Here is a 6,881-nt window from a genome sequence, read left to right as displayed (position 1 = left end):
TATGCAAAGACAGATACGTAGATAATTTTACAGGGCTCGCAGCAGACGGAAACGCTTCAAAATTAATTAAAAGTCTCTGAATGACATGAAACGCTAAAATATATTAATGATACACATAGACTTTTAAGTCATGGCCAGTTAGTTGACTAAATAATGTGACGCATTCGCATCATCAACCAAGTTTTAATGTTTGGTATTTGTATGTCATTAGCTATATTAGCAGATACAGTACAATCACATTGCCAGTGAGTTGTAAGAGCTGTTGGGCAACGTGCATGATTTGTTGGACTGGGGTACAGTAGCTCAGTTGTTAAGGCATTGGAATACTGATTAGAAGATTTCAGTTTCAAACCCCAGCATTACCAAGTTGCCCCCTGTAGGACCCTTGAGCAATAGCCCAACATCAAGCCCAATTTCTCAGATGTAATATTAAATGAAATGTAAGTTGCATTTCTTAAACAACCATGTCGGAAGACGTATCCTGTGGTCGTGGCTACGAGAAGTTAGTGTGACCTACCTCATTTACATTTACATTTAGGCATTTGGCAGACGCTCTTATCCAGAGCGACTTACAAAAAGTGCTTTAAAGTTTACATCATTGGATACATACTTACACTGGGTTAACTAGGTTGTGACCTACCTAGTGTGACCTGTTTATCCACTCTGTTTCAGAAGGGTCCAATTAATGGTCTTTATTAAAAAAAAAAAACGTAAACAACTAAGGAGATTGCTGAAACTTCTAACCTTAGGTTAAATTGTATTATTAAAACGTAGAAGTATAGTGGTGAACCATCATGTTCAAGGATGAAATGTGGTTGAAAAAATATACTGTATGATCATAATTGGAGATCATTTAAGTTGTGAAAGCAAATTGGTAAAAAAAAAAAATTAAACAGTAAAACTTCAATAATGAAATATTCTTAATAGTCACATTAAGAGTATTTCCACATGCATAATGCAAAGAAAATTCATGGTATTGGAACTAAACAGCTGTGTAGCCTTAAGAAAATCACTTATCTGTGAGGCTAATTGGAAAAAAGGCTTCAAGTTTAACGATTCTTACCTCCATGGTTTTTTTTTTTCGTTTTGCTATTTTATGTTTTATGTACCTGTATGTATTCTTTATGTGTATTCTTTTTGGCCCTGCAGTTACACAATCATTGACTGTTGATTGGTGATGTATTCATCAAAAGACCACTACTTTTTTCATTATTATTTACATATTACAGAAAAACATCTTCTGATGCACAACCTTGGACACATCATCAGTGTTGTTTCCTGGACTCCCGGGGTGTTTCGGGTCTTACAACAGACACCCTCCTCCAGGCGACCCGACCGAGGCTGATCAGACCCCGGCCTGTGTCCAAGTGGCATGCTACCGCCCCCACCGTTCTCCCCTCTTCAACCAGAGCCATCTGGATGCTTTCTCGACTGCCTCCACGTTGCTACTTATGGCTCTTCTTCGGTTGATGCCTGTTATGCCCAGTGTACCATAGGCCTTGCTCAGGGTCTGGCTGGCAAATCCCCGACTGCCTATTTCCACTGGCATACACCTGGTCCTCCACCCATTCATCCGACACTGCTCTACTAGCTCCTGATATTTTTCCCTCTTCCTCTCCTGAGCCTCCTCCATCCTCTCCTCCCAGGGCACTGTTAGCTCCAGCAAGATTAACTGTCTTGTGGCCTCAGAGACCAAAATGATGTCAGGTCTCAATGTAGACTGGGTAATGTGTTGTGGAATCTTCAATTGCCTCTCTAGGTCAACTGACATCACCCAGTCTCAGGCCGTGGAAAGCAACCCAGCAGAGCAGCTCTTTGATGTTTCCTCTGGCCTTTGTCCTTCCTTGATGAAGTGAATGGCCTTGGCTGTGGCTTGGCGGTATCGGCTGTCCTTGATCCCCTTGCTGATTGCATCAGCTATTGATTTAAGGACCTGATCGTGTCTCCACCGATACCGGCCCTCGCCTAATGCCTTGGAGCAGCTACTCAAGATGTGTTCTAACGGCCCTGGCTTGGAACACAGCGGGCATGCCAGTGTCTCTACTCTGCCCCATGTGTACAGGTTAGATGGGCTGGGAAGAATGTCATAGACCCCCTGTATCAAAAACCTGATTCTCTGGGGGTTCCATGTCCAGATGTCCTTCCAGGTGACATTCCGCTCCATCGCCTGCTCCCACTTCATCCAGGCACCTTGCTGCCGCATGGCCACTGCTCTGTTGGTTCTCTCCTCCTCAACTGAAGCACGCACCTCCTCCTGCACCAACCTCTGCCTCTCCCTCCCGCTGGCCAAGTCGTACCGGGTTGCTGTTAAACTCCCAAGTCCGGCTCTGCCTTGCGCTACTATCCCAAGGATGGCCTTGTGCTTCAGTCGAGTTTCAGCTTGCTGGACTGCCTCTGCTGCCCTCCACTTCCTCCCTGTCCTAACGACAATCCCTGCCCCGGACACTTTCGCATCTCTGGATCCAGAATACTGCAGGTGTTCCCGTGCCCGTGCCACAATGAACTCCTCCCTGACTGAGCCAAAAGGGAGTCTAAGCTTGTTGGTATTCCCATACAGGGCGATGTTACTCAAGCTACGTGGCAATCCCAGCCATCTACGTAGATAGCTGCTCACCTTCTGCTCAAAACCTTCAACCACAGTCATGGGGACCTCATAGATGAGCAGGGGCCAGAGGAGTCTTGGGAGGATTCCATGTTGGTAAACCCAAGCCTTGAATCTTCCTGGGAGCCCTGATTTATCCACTGCTCTCAACCAGCCCTCCATGTCAGTGCTGGTTTCCCTGATGGAGTCTCTGTCATTGAGGCTACAGTTAAAGACCTTCCCAAGGCTCTTTACTGGTTTCTCAGTGACTGATGGGATTTGATGTTGTCCCAGCCTAAAGCGGAATTCATTTGTGACTTTCCCCTTCTTTAGCACCAAGGATCTGGATTTTGCAGGTTTGAAGCTCATGCGTGCCCATGCCATGCGCCTCTCCAACCCTTGAAGGATCCATCTTGCTCCTGGTACCGTGGTCGTTGTCACTGTAAGATCATCCATGAAAGCTCTGATGAGAGGTTGCCTTACTCCGGACTCGCTGAGGGGCCCTCTGCACTCTGTCTCGGCTGCCTTGACCATCATATTCATTGCCAGTGCAAAGAGGGTCACTGAGATGGTGCAACCAGTGATTATCCCTACCTCAAGCTGGTGCCAATCTGATGTTAACTGGCCAGAGGAGACTCTCAAGCTGAACTTGCTGTAATAGTCCAGGATGAGGCCTTTCACCTTCTGGGGTACATGATGCTTCTCCAATGCAACCTCCACCAGCTTGTGGGGTATTGAGCCGTAGGCATTAGTGAGATCTAGCCACAACACAGCCAGGTCCCCCCTGCCTTCTCTTGCCTCCCTAATGAGCTGAGTTACCATGCCTGTGTGTTCCAGGCAACCTGGGACCCCCGGTATACCTCCCTTCTGCACAGACGTGTCGATGTATCTATTGCTCAACAGGAAGTAGGAGAGTCTCTTGGCCACAATACTAAAGAATATTTTGCTCTCCACGCTAAGCAAAGAGATGACCCGAAACTGGTCGATGTTCTCAGACTTGTCCTCTTTAGGGATATACACTCCCTCAGCATACCTCCATGGCTGGGCAATCTTCCCTCTTCTCCAGATAACTTTCAGGGCCTTCCAGAGCCTGTGTCGAAGCTTCGGGCAGTTCTTATATACCTTGTAAGGCACTCCACTTGGGCCTGGTGCTGAGCTTGACCTTGCTCTCCTCACCACTTCCTCCACTTCACTCTAGCAGGGCTTCTTCAGGTTGAAATCTGATGTAGGCTCTGGTTGTTTCAGCAGTGCATCGCATGGCCCTAGCGGTCGTTCTCTATTTGGGTCAGAATAAGTAGCCTTAAGGTGGTTGTTAATAGCGTCCTTGGAGCAGGTGAGTTGGCCAGTCCTCTTTTGGCCAAGAAGCTGCTTGGTCAACTTGAAAGGGTTGGCCAAGAATGCTGCCCTCTTCCTTGCTCTCTCTTTCGGCCTCCTCCTGTGGGACTCTGCCCTACAAAGGGTCAAGAGTTGTTTCCTTAGGATTCCTCTCAGATCTACAAGACCAACCCTCTCTACTTCTCCTGCTGCCTTGTACTGCCTCTTTAATAGCTTGAGTTCTTTCCTGAGACTTTTGATTCTCCTCACTCTGTGACTTGGAGTGTATGTCGATAGAGTGGGTTTGGATGTCACCGTTCCGAATCACTCAGCTGCAATGTTCACTATGAGTGTGGTCATTGTTAATAGTCGATGATCCACATCCCCCTTGCATGTCACTTCCAGGATCTGGTTCACATCCTCATCGAACTGGTGCCACTCAGCTTTCTTTGAGGATTGAGGGCACTGGATCCTCGGTTGAGCCAAAGGGCCACAGTCATTTCTTGTCGTTGCCGCTTGCTGGCGTTATGGGCTCTGTGTGCTGTCAGGAGATGCTATCACTTGAGGGCAGCTTTGCATGGCATGCGAGCGGTTGGCAGCAGGTGTTGGCGCCACTAGGAGGCTCTGGGCACTGTGGTTTGCCTCCAGGCCTGGCTCCTCCTGCGTCTTACCAGGAGTTGTGACTCCTGTGCGGTGTGTCGTCGTCACTGCTGCTTTCAAACATCTCATCCTGCCTTGATGGATTCTTAAGCACCTCTCGTTTTTGCAGCTCTTGCCGCAGATGCACTGTACTGTCGTTATCGTTGTTCCGTTGTCCTGTGTTGTCGTTCTTAGGTCCGTCCTATTGGGGTGCTCATTCTCCCCCCCTCTCGGGCACCCCTGGGGGTATCTTTCCTTCGTGAGTTTTGTAGCTTACTTTGGGTTCTTCCTCTCGGAAGAAGTGGTTTGTGCTGCCAACCCTCTCCACCCCAGGTTGCCGTCTTTCCAGCTGTCATCTGTCTCTCCAGCTGTCACCACACTCTTCATGGTTGTCACCCAGTCTGTTCCTGGTTGTCACTGGTGCTCCCAGAGTTTTTAGTTACAGAAAAACATCTTCTGATGCACAACCTTGGACACATCATCAGTGTTGTTTCCTGGACTCCCGGGGTGTTTCGGGTCTTACAACAGACACCCTCCTCCAGGCGACCCGACCGAGGCTGATCAGACCCCGGCCTGTGTCCAAGTGGCATGCTACCGCCCCCACCGTTCTCCCCTCTTCAACCAGAGCCATCTGGATGCTTTCTCGACTGCCTCCACGTTGCTACTTATGGCTTTTCTTTGGTTGATGCCTGTTATGCCCAGTGTACCATAGGCCTTGCTCAGGGTCTGGCTGGCAAATCCCTGACTGCCTATTTCCACTGGCATACACCTGGTCCTCCACCCATTCATCCGACACTGCTCTACTAGCTCCTGATATTTTTCCCTCTTCCTCTCCTGAGCCTCCTCCATCCTCTCCTCCCAGGGCACTGTTAGCTCCAGCAAGATTAATTGTCTTGTGGCCTCAGAGACCAAAATGATATTATATATTATATATATTATAAGTATTGCATAAATTCAATTCAATTTTATTTATATATCGCTTTTAACAATGGTTATTGTCTCAAAGCAGCTTCACAAAAATGAAATAATTTTTTCTTTTTTAGAAAAGAAAATATTTGGAAGTGTGTATGTGTGAGAAAAATGTGTCTAGATTCTAATTAGATGAATGAATGATGAATGAAATGTCTCTGATGAGCAAGCCAAGGGTGACGGTGACAGTGGCAAGGAAAAACTCCCTGAGATGGCAATAGGAAGAAACCTTGAGAGGAACCGGACTCAATCAGGGAGCCCATCCTCATCTGGGTGATAACAGATAGAGATGATATAACATCATGTGTGTTGTGCAGGTGAAAGTTCAGTATAACAGAAGTTGTGTAGATTAACATGAAGTCCAGTTCAGCACAGGGAGTCAGTAGGTGCAGAGGGCAGATGGGGTCTGGGTCACTGAAAGCACAGGAGCAGGATGTGTAGCTCCAGCCATCATAAAGCAGAATCCAGGTGGAGCTGGTCCTTCTCTGGATGCTTCAGAAACCTCCCAGGGTTGGCCTTTGTCTACTAAAGCTGGCACAATCTCCAGATGCCTCAGGATGGGTAGAAAAATACAGAAAAGATGGAGAGAATTAGCGTAGTTGCCATTCAGGATAAATGTACTGGAGTATAAAGTTATGGGATGAGTTACATGTATGCCAGATTAAAGAGATGCGTCTTGAGTTTACTTTTGAATTGGGAAACCGTGTCTGAGCCCCGAACACTGTCTGGAAGGCTATTCCAAAGTTTTGGAGCTAAATATGAAAATGCCCTAGATTTAAAAAATTCTGGGTAATACCAGAAGTCCAGAGTTTTGTGATCTTAAGGAGCGTGGTGGATTGTAGCCTTTCAGAAGACTGGTTAGGTATGTGGGAGCTAAACCATTTAAGGCCTTGTATGTAAGTAATACTATTTTGTAATTAATTTTAAACTGAACAGGTAGCCAGTGCAGGGATGATAATATAGGTGTTATATGATCATATTTTCTGGATCTAGTGAGAACCCTGGCGGCTGCATTTTGGACTAACTGTAGCTTGTTTATTGAGGATGCAGGACAACCACCTAGTAATGCATTACAATAGTCCAGTCTGGAGGTCATGAATGCATGAACTAGCTTTTCTGCATCAGATACGGATAGGATGCTCCTAAGTTTGAAAGTATTTCTAAGATGGAAAAAGGCTGTTTTTGTAATATTGAAAATATGATTTTTAAAGGACAAGTTACTGTCTAATATCACGCCCAGGTCTTTTACTGTTGAGCTGGTAGTAACAGTACATCCTTCTAAACGCAGGCTGAATTGTGAAAGCTGTTGTGTGCTGGTTTTTGGGCCGATGAGTAATATCTTCGTCTTGTCTGAGTTTAGTAAAAGAAAGTTATTGGT

The 6,881-nt window shown here is 46.5% G+C and overlaps 1 pseudogene; it reads right to left on the bottom strand.

Annotated features, from left to right (window-relative positions):
- Window positions 1-1,212: 1,212 nt before the first annotated feature.
- On the bottom strand, window positions 1,213-4,255 carry LOC128534725 (uncharacterized; annotated as a pseudogene).
- Between the last annotated feature and the right edge of the window lie 2,626 nt (window positions 4,256-6,881).

This window comes from Clarias gariepinus, chromosome 12 (genome assembly GCF_024256425.1).
Source record: "Clarias gariepinus isolate MV-2021 ecotype Netherlands chromosome 12, CGAR_prim_01v2, whole genome shotgun sequence".
NCBI classification, from domain to species: domain Eukaryota; kingdom Metazoa; phylum Chordata; class Actinopteri; order Siluriformes; family Clariidae; genus Clarias; species Clarias gariepinus.
This window is presented reverse-complemented; position numbering and strand designations above follow the sequence as displayed.